Source organism: Taeniopygia guttata, chromosome W (assembly GCF_048771995.1).
Source record: "Taeniopygia guttata chromosome W, bTaeGut7.mat, whole genome shotgun sequence".
NCBI lineage: Eukaryota > Metazoa > Chordata > Aves > Passeriformes > Estrildidae > Taeniopygia > Taeniopygia guttata.
Genome location: NC_133064.1, coordinates 13,722,253 through 13,739,308, shown reverse-complemented (window position 1 = coordinate 13,739,308; position 17,056 = coordinate 13,722,253). Strand labels below are relative to the sequence as shown.

The window sequence follows — 17,056 nt, the reverse complement described above, 5'->3', positions numbered from 1 at the left end:
ACAAAGCACTAGTACATCAAGTCTCTCCACCCCCATGGAGGAATGCAAAACAACACGTTATTTACAGAAACTGTGTGGGAAAGTTTCCCAATAGAATGTAAACTCAGAAGGCTTTAGAAAACTCAAGAATCAGGGCGACATCTCACCCTTTTTAGTTTAAAAGAAAAGGAAAAATGAATAAGGTTCAGTGTCTGTTCATGGAGGAATCATCAGAGTGATCACCCGCCGTCATCTTCAACTGAGTCATCACTCGATGATCCATCCATTTGATGACTTTCAGTTTGGTCACGGCTTCTATGTTGCCCGTTTGTCGGATTTTGTCTCTGCGGTTGCAGATCAGGACGAACACACCTTGAAGGTACCCAGCGTACCCCAGTATCTGTGGATACACAAGCATACCCGCGCCTCGAAGCGATAAGGTCATAGGGACCTTCCCATTGTTTAGTGACTAAATTCCGCACTCAAACTTTTGCTCGAGGCTGATGTGCCTCGTCTGCAGCCTGCAATGAGAGATGATGATTTAAAATGACAGGGTTATTTGAATTCTGCTGCACTGTAAGATGATTGATGGTGTACAATGCTTTCTCCAACCGACTGTGCGGGGTCTCACCCTGCATTCCCCGTTTTTGTTTTTGAAGAACCCGCTTCAGAGTACCATGAGCGCATTCTACAATAGCTTGGCCGGTTGGAGAATGGGGGATACCAAACTTGTGTGACACACCCCACAACTGCAGGAACTGCCGCACCTGCTGCGATGCATAAGCAGGAGCATTGTCGGTTTTCACAGCAGAAGGTATGCCCAGAACGGCAAAGGCCTGCCTCCAGTGGGCAATGACATCACGAGCCTTTTCTCCAGTGTGAGCGGAAGCCCACATCGCAGAGGAGAACGTGTCCACTGTGACATGCACATACTTGAGCCGGCCAAACTCGGCAATCTGGGTGACATGGGTGTTCTGGATATATGAACATGAACCTAGCATGAGCAGAGCAGAAATGTTAAATCAGGAGCTTAATGCTTATAAAGGGATTTCACCTACTTAGACTAGCTTGTTGAACTAGATATATGTAAGCTCGGAGGTTAATGAATCTTGAAATGGAGCTCCACATGACTCAGTAGACAATACTGTGCCTGTTAAAGCCATGTAAGCAATTTAGCAATTTCTTCAACACACAGCATGCTTTTCCTTTTTAGTGTGTTTTATTACTACTGAATGAAGATGCTCATTCTTCATTGTTGGTTCCTCTTCCCAAACTTAGCTGACAGTGTCTCTGTCCATCTGAAGAAATGGTGCAGCTCTCAGAACCACGTGAGCCTCCATACTTTGTCTCTAAATCTGCATAGCATAAGCTATCATAAATCCAGTCCCCGCCCTTCTTCTGGGGTAAAAACAAGAGCCACTGGTGACACTCAAGCACATATAAATCATATATATATTTACCATATATAAATGCTCCTTCTTGATGCAGTAAGCTTGAAAAATACACTTGCTTCTCTTCTTCAGAATCTCTATCATGCAACTATGTCTGTCTTAGAAATAAATATAAAACATTTGGTTTTACCCCAGTCATGTTGGTTTCTTCATAATATACTGATGTTGAAAAGAAAAAAGATAAAACCTTGAAAAATACAAGTAAATAGAGGCCATCTCTGATGAAATCAAAGCATTAATATGTGAGAAACAGCATTAGGCTACTGAAGAGTAAAGTCAACTTGCAAGTACTATTTCCTCACACTATGCCTCGATTTAAAGTGCACACAATTTTTCAGTTTTTCACCCACCTTCACTTGCTTTCTTCTGCATCAGAGAAATGTAAGCAATATTAAACCTTATTAATTTTTGCTATGGTTTAAATAAAGGTTTTCCTGTGATTAGTCTACAAGAAAGATTGCATGTTTTCACTCACCTTGTACTAAAAAAGGAATTCGCTGTACCTATTTCCAATTTTTAAAACAATCACTTGCTTAGCCTCTCACACGCATGGCACCTAGTCAACCACTGCATTTGATACTCAGTCACAGCAATAATCTCCAGCTTTTTAAAATCCCTATCTCACTCCTGATTTAATAGTGATATTCATCATAACCTAATGCACACATTATAAAAAGTATGTAATACACATGTTGTAAAAGGCAATGCAATTATACCAAACCTTCCCTTCCTCCTTGTGGCATTTGAGGCCACCATTACAAATAAGCACTCAGCATCAGTATCAACGTTCAGTGGCACAAACAGCAAGAGGCATTATGTCAGCAGCATCTGATTTTTGTTACTGCATGCACCATTACTCACTTAGTTTGTTGGTCTTGCATCTAAGCCTTTAAATTTGCAAGCTTGCCTATTCTGCTGTGCATTCATTGCCTTTTGCTGTCACTTCAGCCTTGTTTGGTAACTCCCAGCACTAGATAATTGATTACACTCTTCACTATCCCTTTGTGCACATAGTTATACTAAATCGAAACTGTCACCTTTAAATTATTGTGCAGCCTTCACACGTAGGTATTAGTACGTTAAAGTGCTATCTCCAATCTACATTACAGAGTTTATTGTTTTAATTAAAATGCTCCCCATGGTCTCCAAAGGAGATGATCCTTGCTTTCCCCTTGCCGCTCTTTTATGAGTCATAAAATTTTCTAATTATCCCATATGATTTTTGGAATTAATTCACCTAATTTGACTTACTCAGTGTTACAGTGATTTCATGTATGTACAAGTGAACAGATAGTTCTATTTCATCAGTGAAACACTGTCATGGCTTAACCCCAGGCAGCAGCCAAGCCCCAGGAAGCCACCACTGGCCCACTTCTCTACCAGCAGGATCAGGAAGAGAATTGAAAGGGTAAAAGACAGAAAAGCCAGGAGTTGAGATAAAGGCAGGTTAGTGGAAAAAGCAAAACCCACGTGCACAAGTAAAGCAAAACAAGGAATTAATTCACTAATTCCCGTGACCAGACTGGTATTCAGCCATCTCCAGGAGAACAGAGGTCCATCAGACTTAATGGTGACTTAGGAAAACTAATGCCATCACTCCAATGATATCATATGGTCTGGAATATCCCTTTGGTCAGTTGTTTTCATCTGTCCTGGCTGTGTCTCCTCCCATGAACCTCTAGCCCCCTCACCAGCAGGACAGTATGGAAAGCATAAAAGGCCTTGGGTCTGTGCAAGCCCTGCTCAGCGATAATGAAAACTTCTCTATTACCATCACTGTGTTTAGCACAAATCCAAACCACAGCCTGACATTAGCCACTCTGAAAAAATTTAGCTGTACCCCAGCCAAAATCAGTAGAAAACTTATTTAGTGGAATACGCCAGAATTTGCTTTTCCAGATGGGACATCAACAGATTTTGTCACCAGTATGTGCTAACATTACAGTGACTAGGATTTTTCACATTGCCTTTTGTTTGGTCCTGAGGTTTGACTCTTCCTGGAACTCACTGGATGAACAAGTTACATGAAGAAAATTATATTGTGTTTGTAATCTGAAACATACAAGCAATTTAAAAAATAAAATTTAAAAAATTATTATTCCAGTCTTCCTTATCTTTAATAACAACAGTAGTGTAAACCCTGGAAATTTATGAAGCCTCACAAAAAGTAAGGCTGCTGTTACTGTGCCAATACCAAACTATTTCCACAGTGTTGGGTAGTAAGAAGCGGCTAGAAACTGCTGCCTTTCACAAGTGCTTCAAGATATTTTTTTCTCCCTTAAGAGCACTTAACAGTGCTGAAAAAAGGTTCCATCCCTCAAGAACAATGAAAGTGAATTTTAGCAGATGCATTCAAAGGTGCAAGAGCAGTCAGTTACAGCACTGAAAAATTTACAGCAGAAAAGATAATACCTCCAAAGTTTAGAGCAAAAGGAATTTTTACCTCCATATGTAGAATTCTGCTCAAGCTGAAGCCTTCTTGAGGAATAGGGCTGCTTGTTTCCTTCATGCTGACCACTAGTTTTTCCTCCCAGCTGACCACTGGTGACTTGGTTGTAGCCATAAGCAGTTCCAGGCTATGCCCCGTGTCTTATCATCACTGAACTTGATTGCCTCTCTTCTTAAGGTGTCTGCTATCATGACAGGTGTGTATATTTCTAAACTATACTATTATTTCAGACATAAATGGCTCATTCTGCAGTTATTGTTACTTTCTCTATAATTTTTTTAAGTGTAATTTCTGTTATTGTTTCATCTGTTGTGTTTCTGGTTTGCAATATATGCCCAAAAGGTATGGCCAAAGATTACTGTCAAGATGGGGAACTCTGTGAATTGTTTGCATCATGCATGCAGTTGGTAGCAGCAGAATATAGAGACAGTAATCACTGCCTATACTGGAGAAGCTTTTGAATTCAGCCTTATTGGAGAAACAAGCCAATGCTCAACTTCTTACTTTCTTTCCCCAAGATTACATCTGTGAAACCTTTGACTGGGTGATTTAAACCATCCTGCTTATATTGGCTCTATAAGGAGCTGCTTTTTTTTGTGCAACCTGCAATCATCACAACACACTCCAATTAAACCCTTTCTAGTTATTATCAGCATCACAGTTCTGATTAAAACCTTGTACTTAGAAACACTGTACTGTTCCAGCCAGTATTTATTTACTAAATCAGAAAGAGAAGCCCTGAAGTGAGATTAATTACTTATTTACAGACAGTCTAACCAATGCACCAGTAGGATCCAAAGTTGTTATTACCTAATCAATCTGAAAATACTAGGTGATGAATTAATACAGCAACTTCATGTTTTTCAAGGGCAAGTGAAAATGAAAAAGTATCAGCATCAGCCTGAAATTTATCAGTTTAGAGAACTTTTTGGCAAATCGATTTCATATTCATCACATTTTAATCATCTCTACTATTGTTGAATCACATCTTTTTCAAGCACAGTTATGTTTAGCATTTTTTTGATAATGGAAATATATCGGAATCTGTGGGTATTGGTGATTCCGAGATTGTAGAAAGTCTCTGACTTTCTGCCCCATTGCCAAAGAAGAAGCCATAATTCGTCTGTGCTGTTTTCAAGGTTGTTTATTCTTGCTTATCTATAACATGTTCTGCTGCCCTGCCGCAGGTCTGTCCTGCAGGGCAGCGTGCGGGGCTCTGCCCCCAGTGGGATGTTACAAACATTATATACCAGAAACTACGTGTGCTATATTTACAATAATGTGCCAATATCTATCATCTACGTTGAACAGTGTGTCCACAGCCTAAACCAATAGAAAAATGCCAACACCACAGTGAAACATGGAGGGCATGAAGAAGGAGAAAAAGGACAAGACACACCCAATTCCTCCATCTTGTCCCCTCTGAACCCCTAATCTAGAAACCTAAAATTTTACTTTTGCACCCGTGTCACACTTAATTATTACTCTTATCAAACACTCAGAGCTTGTAATTCATCCTGTAAGATTGAAAACTCCTCTCCATGGACAGAGATCAGAGACAGTGTCTCTCGGGGCTCTGTACAGGGGGGCTCCTGACCCCTGCCAGGGTCCCAGACCTGCCAGGGCAGCCAGAGGGAAGCCCTGGATTCCCACAGAAATATTTTCTAAAGAAAAGGATCATAATTAATTCCCTTCCATAGAAAACATTGCTTGAATAGATTTATGAAGCATCGTATCTGTGTTAACTAAATGATAGGACATTTTTCTCCAGATAAGTAAGAACTTTGAAAAAATGAAAAAACCCCATATTATGGAAGTAGTAAACAAACTTTTCTAACTTTGAGCTTGGAATTCTGCTGTATTCCTCTTGAAGATAATTTCTTCTGAATGACTACTTCTGTATCTTTGAATTTAGTTAAAAAGAGGTCAAAGATTCTTAAAGTTCAGATAATATTTCTTAAAATCTTTTTTTATTTGCTCCTTCCCTCTATGGTCTCAACAGTCATTCACTGCAAGAGGAATTATTTGGGTGAGAAATAGCCCTAAACACTGAAATCTTTTACTTCACAGTCTCTGCAGGTTTTTTATTTACATAGTACTCCAGCATGCTTTAAAAACTTCTGTCTCTCAAAATTTTCTCTCATAGTACGAGAGGCCATTTGATGAAACAGGGCTGTTACTAACATCCCAATAACTGGGATGAATCTTGTCATTTCTCACTACTTTCCCTTCCAGAGCCTCAAATATGTCTGATTTGAAATCTGTCAGACTGTCTATGTTTCCCCTTGACCACTCACAGTGAGCATTTTGTTGGTTCATTCAACATAGATCATTCTGCTTGATTAGAATTTGGAATGATTTTTCCTGTAGCACATCTCAAGATATGCAGTGAAGAACACTTATGGTTTGTATCCAAATAATTTCCCCTCTACTTCCATTGCTATAATTAATGTGTCAATGCATTAATAGGGTGCCTTTTCTCTACCTTTCATCCTGGTTTGAAGGAGCTCAAACAATGGAGAAAATTGTATATATTTCTAATATAAATATATAAAGACAAGTACAAACATATGTTTTAAAATAAGCAGTAGTATACCACTTTACCTGGTAAAACTGCAGCCACCATGACTTTACTCTGTAGTTTAAGTATATTGCATGGCAACTCAGATCTTGGATCATACAGCATCCTAATCATGCTTTTACTGCAGAGACATAGGTGTGTCATCTTCAGTGTTCCTTTGTCTTCCCGTATTTCATATTAATGCCTTACTACTTTATATAGGCTTTGGAAGGATAAAGACAGTGACCAAGAAGACATTTGTGGTACAGAAAGAAGCAGATTTTAATAGGTAACATGTTTTTTATATATTCTGGCACAGATCTAGGGAAGTAACATCTACTTCCTAAAATATTGACTCTTTTCCTGTGGCCAAACTATTTATGCATGCACGTGACATAACCTTATCAGAAACTTACGGGAAAGAGGAACTGCAACTGCTAAGAAGGCTGAAAGAGTGCTATTTCCAGGCTCTGGTCCTCACGCATTATGCCACAACCTGATTATGTCAATTCATATTCTTTTGGCACAGGGTCTGTGCATCTGTCAGCAGAGGATTAGGGCTTGGAAGTCAACAGTACACTGTTGAGGCTGAGGAAATGGGGTGACAGAGCATTGCATACTCCTGCTGCCGGGTAAGTTGAACACAAAAGATGAACACCCTTTTTCCATAGAGCTCCTCAGAAGATGGAGGACATGTTTAATGTCTGGTGATCAGCAAAGGAATTTCTTGAAGCTGTTAAATAGTCCACTGAAGGAGGAATAGAAGATCTAGAAATTGAAATAGGTTGAATGACTAGTGACACAATGAATTTTCTTCATTTCAGTGTTAGACTTGGCTGCAGGCTATAAGCAAAGCTCTTAGTATGATAACTAACCAGCATATCACAATTCAAAGTGAATTTGGGTGCCAGTTGACTTTTTAAGAATGCAAATTTACAAATACTACAAGATAACAGCCCTCACACAGAAGGAGAACTTCCCCAGACACTGGGACCTGATCCTCAACCCCCTTCCACCCCACAATGCTCAGTGCTGGTTCACTGTTCATGTCAGACTAGACACTGCCATTTTGGACACTGCATTTTCCCAAACCAGAGCACAAAATATCCACATACAAGTTTCTGACAACCCTGCACCTAGAAAGGGAAGGTACTCATCGCTATGTACACATTACTAAGATTTCTGTACTTCCCACATAATCCTGGAAAACCCAATCCAGCAGCTAATATTAAAATGTCATAATCTAAGACATGTTTCCCTCAGTAAGTCGCCATTAAAATCTTACCATAAAGGAGTGTATCTTTTAGCAAAAACTATAGTGTGTAGAGAGATTAAATACTGCAGTTCATCATAGAGTAATCCCTGTGTACTGATTTTGTCAAAGCAAACTTGGTTTTAAACTTAGAGTCATATCCATATTTTGCTTAATACAACAAAAAATTACCTCAAATTTACTGACTCCTCTGCATGACTTGCCATGGCCAGATTATCTTTTAGAACAAAACAAGCCAAAAAGAAACCTGACAAAAGAAATCTCAGAGGCAATAGGTAACCAACTGGCTGATAAAGAGGCTCAGAAAGATGCAGTGTTTCCAGAAATCTTTAAGATCCTCCCCTCACTCCCAGTAGCCCCATTGCTGCCAGAGGAACTGTCTTTTCCAATACAAGAACTTGAGATAAAGAGCTATTCAAGAATGGGAGGTGGAGCTTCCTTTGTTCCTGAGTGACTGATTATAAGAAGCCTCTGGGGAGTGCTTTGACCCGGAGCGTGGCAAACAGGAGCAGGCAAACAGGGTCATGGTCACTGCGGTTTGCACTGCAGTTCGCGCAGGCAGTTAGCGCAGGCAGGGCAAGAAGGCAGGTTTGCAGGTCTTCTTGCTAGTAAGGTGTTCTGTGTGTTGAGTTGTTTCTGCTGGCTGCTTGATTTTGGGCTTTCTGCTAATAATGGTTTTAACACAGTGAAAAAAAGGTGTATGTGACCAAGTGGAGCCCTCCAAAAAGGATATGTCTGTACAGACTAATTCCTGCCTGGAGTGTCTGAGCTTTATCCATGGTTTCAGGGGGTGTTGTGGAGGACGCCTGCTTACAGTGTGAACAGGAGAATGACCTCCTTTCGCTGGTAGCTGAGCCTAGGGAGGAAGTTGGAAGATTAAGGAGTATCAGGGAACATGAAAGGGAAATAGACGGGTGGAGTTCAGCCCTTACATCTTTAAGGGAGGCCCACCAAGAGCCAGAGGACTCATATGCCTCTCACTCCCAGGCAATAGAAGGGCACCTGGTAGATGAAGGGGAATGAAAATGGGTCCCCTGCTCAGGGAGGTGATAATAAAAATTCCTCCAGACCCCCATCCCCCAGCCAAGTGCCACTTCAGAATAGGTATGAACCCCTGGATCTAGAGAGCCAGCCAGATGATGTAGAAGAAAATGATCTTCCCAGTGAACATCCCAATTATGACTCATCTGTGAGATGGATCACCACCTCTAACATCAAGAAGAAAAGAAGGGAAATTGTAGTGGGTGATTCGCTTCTGAGGGGAATAGAGGGCTCCATATGTCGACTGGACCCATTCCACAGGAAGGTCTGGCTGCCTCCCTGGGGCCTGGGTACAAAATATCACTGAGAGACTTCCTGGGCTGATTCAGCCCTCTGATTATTACCCACTGCTGATACTCCAGACTGCCAGTGATGAGATTGAAAAGAGGAGTGTCAAGGCGATTAAAAGGGACTTTAGGGCACTGGGTCAAGTGGTTGATAGGACAGGGGCACAGGTAGTGTTCTGCTCAGTCCCTTTGGTGGCAGACAAAAATGACAAAAGAAATGGGAGAACTCACATCATTAACAAGTGGGTCAGGGTTGGTGTCATCAGCAAAATTTTGGATTCTTTGATCATGGGGCAACTTTTACGTCACCTGCTCTACTGCGACCAGATGGGATACATCTCTCTGTTTAGGGCAGAAGGTTTTTAGCTCATGAACTGGAGACCTTGTTGAGAGGGGTTTAAACTAGGTCTGAAGGGGAAAGGGGATGCATCTGGGCTGTCTGGAAGTAGGCCCAAGGGTGGTAAGCCTGAGTTAGGAGAGAAATCAGTGGCCCAGCTGAGGTGCATGTATACTAATGCACACAGTATGGATAACAAACAAGAACTGGAGGCCATGGTGCAACAGCAGAACTATGATGTAGTCACCATCACAGAAACATGGTGGGACAACTCACATAATTGGAGCACTGCACTGGATGGCTACAAGCTCTTCAGAAGAGACAGAAAAGGGAGAAGAGGTGGAGGAGGCTTTTGACGCCATAGGTGTTGCAACTTATAAAGATGGAGTTGAATGCCTATGGGTAAGAATTAAGGGGAAGGCCAACAAGGCTGATATCCTACTGGGAGTCTGTTATCATCCACCCAACCAGGAAGAAGTGGTGGAAATCTTATTCTATAAGCAGCTAGATACTGTTTCAGGATCATCACCCCTTGTTCTTGTAGGTGACTTTAACCTACCAGACATCTGCTGGGAACTTAATAAAGCATAAAAGAGGCAGTCCAGGAAGTTCTTAGAGTGTGTGGAGGACAGCTTTTCATCGTAGCTGGTAAGTAGGCCCTCCAGGGGAGGGACTATGTTAGACCTGCAGTTTTCAAATAGACATAGGCTGGTGGGAGATGTAGTGGTTGGAGGCCACCTGGGGCAGAGTGATCATGAAATTATAGAGTTCTCGATATTTGGTGAAATCAGGAGGAACGTCAATAAGACTTTAACATTGGGTTTCTGGAGGGCAGACTTTGGCCTACTTAGGAGACTTATTCAGAGAGTTTCTTGGGAAGAAGCCTGTAAAAACAAAGGAGTCCAGGAAAGGTGGGCGTGCCTCAAAACAGAGACCTTGAGGGCACAGGAACAGACTGTCCCTCTCTGCTGAAAGATGAGTCGACAAGGCAAATGTCCAGCCTGGATGGGCAATGAGGGTCAGGTTCTTCAGGAAGTATTTAAGGGGGTTGCTAGGGCATGTAGGAAAAAATTAGAAAGGACAAAGCTCAGTTTGAGCTTAATTTGGAAAATTTTGTAAAGGAGAATAAAAAATGTTTTTACAAATATATTAACGGCAAAAGGAAGGGTAAGACCAACATTTTCTCTTTACTGGATGAGGGAGGGACATTAGTAACTGCAGATGAGAAGGCAGAAGTGCTTAACACCTTCTTTGCCTCAGTCTTTAGTGGGAAGATGTCTTGTCCCCAGGACAGCTGTCCTCCTGGGTTGGTTGATGGAGCCAGGGAACAGAATGGTCCCCCCAGTTGTCCAAGAGGAGGCAGTCAGAGAACTGCTGAAATGCTTGGATATTCATAAATCTATGGGACCAGATAGGATCCATCCCAGGGTGATGAGGGAGCTGGCAGATGAGCTTGCAAAGCCGCTCTCCATCATATACCAACAGTTCTGGCTCACTGGCAAGGTTCCAGATGACTGGAAGCTGGCCAGTGTGACACCCATTCACAAAAAGGGTGGGAAGGAGGATCCTAGTAATTATAGAGCGGTCAGCCTGACCTCAGTATCTGGCAAGATCATGGAGCAATTTCTACTGAGTGACATCATGCAGCACTTACAGGATGGCCAGGGTATCAGACCCAGTCAGCATGGGTTTGGGAGGGGTAGGTCATGTTTGACCAACCTGGTCTCCTTTTATGACCGGGTGACCCACCTGGTGGATGCAGGAAAGGCTGTGGATGTTGTCTATTTAGACTTCAGCAAGGCCTTTGACACTGTCTCCCACAGCATACTCCTGGAGAAGCTGGCAGTCCATGGCTTGGACAGGAGCACTCTTTGCTGGGTTAGGAACCGGCTGGATGGCCGGGCCCTGAGAGTGGTGGTGAATGGTGCTGCATCCAGCTGGCGGCCAGTCACCAGTGGTGTCCCTCAGGGGTCTGTGCTGGGGCCAGTTCTGTTCAATATTTTTATTGATGACATGGATGAGGGTATTGAGTCCTTCATTAGTAAATTTGCAGACGACACTAAGCTGGTAGCATGTGTCAATCTCTTGGAAGGTAGGATGGCTCTGCAGAGAGACCTGGAAGGGGTCGATAGATACGCAGATTCTAACAAGATGAAGTTTAATAAGTCCAAGTGCTGAGTCCTGCATTTTGGCCACAATAACCCCCTGCAGCGTTATGGGCTGGGGATGGTGTGGCTGGACAGGGCCCAGGCGGAAAGGGACCTGGGGGTACTGGTCGACAGTCAATTGAATATGAGCCAGCAGTGTGCCCTGGTAGCCAAAAAGGCCAACGGCATCCTGGTCTGTATCAGGAATAGTGTGGCCAGCAGGACCAGGAGGTCATTCTTCCCCTGTCCTTGGCACTGGTGAGGCCACACCTTGAGTACTGCGTCCAGTTCTGGGCCCCTCAGTTTAAGAAGGACATTAAGATGCTTGAGCGCATCCAGAGGAGGGCAACGAGGCTGGTGAGGGGCTTGGAACACAAGCCCTATGAGGAACAACTGAGGGAGCTGGGGTTGTTTAGCCTGGAGAAAAGGAGACTCAGACATGACCTTCTCACTCTCTACAACTTCCTGAAAGGTGGTTGCAGTCAGATCGGGATTGGTCTCTTTCTCCAGGCAGCAAATGACAGAACGAGAGCACACAGTCTCAAGCTGCACCAAGGAAAATATAGGTTGGATATTAGGGAAAAGTTTTTTACAGAAAGAGTAATAAAGTACTGGAATGGTCTGCCCGGGGAGGTGGTGGAGTCACCATCCCTGGATGTGTGTCGTGGTTTGACACGGAAAAAGAATTTTTCCGGAAGGAAGAAGTCAATTTGGACATTGACCAATTGAAGGTGGACACGCCTCTGAGAACACAGAGGGGTTAAAAGCAGAATTCCCAGGAGAATTCGCTCTCTTGGGTTCCGGTCAGCGGTCAGTGCAGGACTCTCCCCTGCCCAGCGACGAGCTGGGTGGGGGAGGGGAGAAGCCATGTGGCCTTCGGAGGTAGGCCCAAGGGTAGAGGGACTGGAACTCGGGTTGGCCCCCTGCAGATGGAAGGGTGGACAAAATCTGGGATGTCTCCATTCCCCCCAGAGTCTCTCTCTCTCCCAAGAGAGAAAAAGAGACAGCGGTAGTTTTTGCCAGCAGTTCACCGCGGGGAAGGAAAAGAGCGGGGGGGGCGCAAGGTGCCCAGCCGCCTGTGGGAGCTGGAGCCTGGGCAGCGAGCCATCCTTGGGAGTTGGGACTTTTAACCCTTCCTGAGAAATGAAAGCTTTGTAAAATTTTTCTCCTCCTTGGTTTGAAAAGAGAAGAAGAGAGACAGCCTGGGACCTGGGATGTGGGAAGGAGAAATTCTAGGTGGGAGGAGATGATGGAGTGGCTGTTTGGCTGGACTTTTTCTTAGTAGCCACAGATTGAACTGATCTTCTCCTCCAAAGAGAGACTGTATTTTAGGAGGATGCTGGTGAGCCAAGAGACCTGCTTCAGCTGGGAAAAGACAGAAGTGGAGCGAACAGTGAAAAGTTAAGGAGGTTTGTGGTAGTGCCCCCTGTCTTCAGAGAGGAAGAAGAGAAGAAGAGCTCTGTTCGTAGATCCTCAGCCCCAGGGAAAAATGGGGGGGACTGTTGGTCCCAAAAATGAAAAACTGAACTATTGTTTTTTCCCCTCTTGGCAGGGCATCCTTAAAAAGAAAAAAATCCTAAAAGCAGTCTGTCCATCCATGCATTGGTGGTGAGAGCACCGTGCATGGAAAAGAGAGGGTCACCACTGGCAAACTTTTTCTCCGGGCGGTGCCATGTGGTGACATGGAAGCACAGAGTGTGGCAGCTGTGTTTCTTGGGGGGTCTGTGGCACAAGAGAGACTCCTCTCTCCCTGCAGATAGACTGGGTGTTGATTATCTGGAGGGTGGAAACCTGATTGAGGTCCAGATTGTGTCTCACTGTAGTTTGTTGGAGTTGGGTGGTGGGAAGAAGAATGCTTTGGAAAGTTTTCATTTTGAATTGTGTGTGTTTCTTTCTTCTTTCCCCCCCCCCCCCTTTTATAGTAGCATAGTGGTAGTAGTTTAATAAAGTTTTATTTCTTATTATTAAGCTTGAGCCTGCTTTGCTCTGTTCTCGATCACATTTCACAGCATTCAGTTGAGAAATTGCATTTTCATGGAGGGCACTGGCATTGTGCCAGTGTCAAACCATGACAATGTGTTTAAAAAAATAATGGATGTGGCACTCAGTGACATGGTTTAGTTGAGGTGTTATGGCATGGGCTGAACTCGATGGTCTTGAAAGTCTCTTCCAACCTTGTGATTCTGTGAGATAATTAAAAATAGTGAATCAGAGGAAAGAGGAGATAATTGGTTTAGAAGGGATGGTAAGCAATGGATACCAAAAGCTCTGGTCTTACAAATATTAAAACAACTCCATGAAGGGAGTAATTGGTCCTTTTGAGGACTGGTGGAAGTCTTCCTCAAAATGTACACTGCTGTGGGTCTTTTTACTCTGGCAAAACAAACTATTGAAGGTTGTGTGATTTCTGCTAAAACCAATAATAGGGTTACAAGGAAAATTGCCAGGGGAGGGAGGTCTTGGTCTGTATGTCCCTTTCAAAGATGCCAGGTGGATTTTACTGAAATGCCTCAAGTGGCAAGGTTTAAATATCTTCTGGTAATAGCATGTCAGCTAACAGGGTGGCCAGAAGCATTTCCTGCTGTTTCAGCAACTACAGGATCAGTTATTAAGGTATTTTTGGAACAAATAATTCCAAGATATGGGATTGTGAAAGCAATAGACTCAGATAGGGGAACTCATTTTACAGGAAAAATCCTTCAAGGGGTTATGACTGCTTTAGGAATACGATGGAACCTCCATACCCCCTGGCACCCCGAGCGCTCAGGCCAGGTTGAAAGAATGATGAAGAAATAAAGAAACACCTCCTGAAGCTGGTGATAGAAAGTAAGATACCATGGGTACGGCTTTTGCCACTGGCTTTATAAAGAATAAGGTCAAAATCCAGAAGTGATATTCAATTATCTCACTTTCAATTGATGTTTGGAATTCCTTACCCTTGTAATTCTCAACCTAGTGTGTGTGTGTGTGTGTGTGTGGGGGGGGGGGGGGTTATATTTAAAACAATATGTGGCCAGGATACTGTCTCTTGTGAAATCTCTTCAAGAGGAAGCTCAGCTGACACAGACCCTGCCTTTGGACTTTGCTGTTCACAACATCCAGCCAGGAGATTGGGTCCTAATTAAGGAGTTGAAAGAAGCACCCCTGGTGGCAAAGTGGTGTGGACTTTTCCAAGTGTTACTGACCACAGAAACAGCCATCAAGACAGCTGAACAGGGGTGGACCCATCACACTCTGGTCAGTGTCTCTGAGGCCCTGCATATTTGGACATCTCAGCTGGAGGAGAAGGATGGGATCCTATGACTGACACTCCGCATGAGTGGACTGGAGCAGTAGCCAGTGCATCAATACTGGGGGAAGCCCCGTGTTCCTACCCACAGGTAGTCTGCTGAAATAGTCTATATGGGCATCCCTCCTTTTGGATCTCCAGTCACTGGGGGGGCTACTACTTGCTGTCATTGTTTTCTCTATGTTGCTTCTGTGCCTTCACTTGCCACAGGTGGTGCAGAAGACAACATGAGAACTTGATTAGGAAATCAGATTACACCATTAGAATGTCTTTCTTAATAATCTTTTCTTTATATAGTCAGCTAGGTTTGGGCCAGAGGTGGGAAAACAGTTTTTTAGTTTTAGGAGAAGTAGCAAAAACCTTTAACCTAAGCAATTGCTGGGTCTGCAAAGGGTCAGGAGGATCTGAAGGCTGGCCATGGGTGGCCAGCCCAGTCGAACCTAAATGGTGAGTGTGGTAGTTTTGCATGGGAGGTGATATGTTTCAGTATAATTTGCGCCAATGAAATATTGTTGTATTGGATCAGGGGAAATATGATTTGGCATGTATAATATTTTGTTATTACAAAATATCCACACCAGCACTGTGAGCTGCCCCCCCCCCCTCCCCACACACACATATTCAGTTACACCAGAGCCGGTTGGTGTGGACAATGTCTTATTTACAATCTAATACATGTGGTTCGCCTGGAGATGGGCTATCCCAAAGGGCGATACTGGAACACCTGGGAGCTGATCATTCTGGTAACGACCCAAGACTGGGATTGCTGGAGTCCTCCGGGCTGATACATCTGAATGTTACGGTTCCCATAACCTCATCAGGAAACACTGTCCATACGTGGACCTGGATTGTTCAACCCCGGCTTGGAGAAAAGAAATTTATGAATATGTGAGACTCTGGATAGAAAGAAAAGGCGGATGGCTAAAATCCTCGCCTTGGGCAGAAAATTTTCTATAAGAACTGCAAGGTCCAAGAGGGTGGTGTGGGTGTCCAGGGGAACCTCTGCTGAGAGGCGTCCTGCCTGTCACACACCCAGCGCCGAACCCGGTCTGGGCACTGTCCTTTTTCCTTGTGGCTGGCTCAGAGAGAATTAGATCCTAAATAAATTTTTATTTTTCATTTTTAATTTGTCTGGACTAATTTTTATCCATAACAAACTTGGTGACCCTGGTGTGATCTGGTTTGGGGGTATCCAGGGGGTTCCCTATCCTAGATCCGGGCGGTGCCCCACTGATTTCAGCGTCCAGACAGGACCGGGAAACTCCTCGGAACCAATCAGATTCCGAACAATAGCCAGAAAGCCACAATAAGGAAAGGATAAAAATGGACCCAGAGCTCTCGGAGCCGCAGCTGCATTTTTTTCACTCATAAAATCTCTGTGCATGAAGAATGCACGCGGGAAAAGGAGCCGTAAGTATCACGTGGTTGAGTGGGTGGGATTGACTGTGTGTGTGAGACGTGACCTGGTCATGAGGCGGGAGCGGGCCCACAACCACAGTTTCACTATCCCATGAGGGAAGTGGTCGGTCACGGGGGAAGCGAACAAAATCGGGCACATCATAAAAAGCATGCACACAACCTGGGTTCGAGGAACCTTCAGGGATCCCATCACAAAAAGGACCGGGGGGGGGAAGGTGCATTCCCGTAGGCTTGGGAAACGGGTAAACCCCTCCGATCCAGGACTCGAGGAGTCCAGGAGAGGAAACAGGTAAGAGAGCACAAAATTACCAAAACCGAACACTCACAGACCGGTTCGCTGTGGGATCAGTAGGTTGGTAAGGTGCAGTCAGGAGACAGACTGACCCACGCTTGGAAATCGATTGACTGGATTTGGACAAATCATGGAAAACCGACTCAGAAACACGGTAAGAAGAATCTAAAACATGGTGTAAGAAGCCGTCTGAAGACCCTCACTCATTTGCCTGCCGATTGCCACGAGAAGGAACTCCCTTCCCCCACTGCAGTTCCGGCTTGGAGAAGGCAACAGTGCAGGTGCAGCTGCTGTACTGTTACATTCTGTTCCGAACGAGGCCCGGCAAGAACTTGGCAAGGAGTTGGCAAGGACTTGTCGAAGACCCAGCGTGGACCCAGCACAGGGCGGCCTGCTGCAATTCCTGCTTCACTTTCCACCTTTAAGCCAAATGAACTGTTGGGGTGACTCTGGTGGTCTCTCACTGAAGACCCCTCATCTGCCTCGTTAGAACCGTGACAGACAGAGATCAAGAACCCTCTCCCCAAGGACT

General features: G+C 44.1%; 1 long non-coding RNA gene across 1 annotated transcript; it reads left to right on the top strand.

The window, feature by feature from the left end:
* Positions 1-12,189: 12,189 nt before the first annotated feature.
* Positions 12,190-13,492, top strand: LOC140682100 (uncharacterized). Its single transcript, XR_012053349.1, has 2 exons — positions 12,190-12,406; positions 12,841-13,492. It is a non-coding gene; the product is annotated as an uncharacterized lncRNA (long non-coding RNA).
* Positions 13,493-17,056: the final 3,564 nt, after the last annotated feature.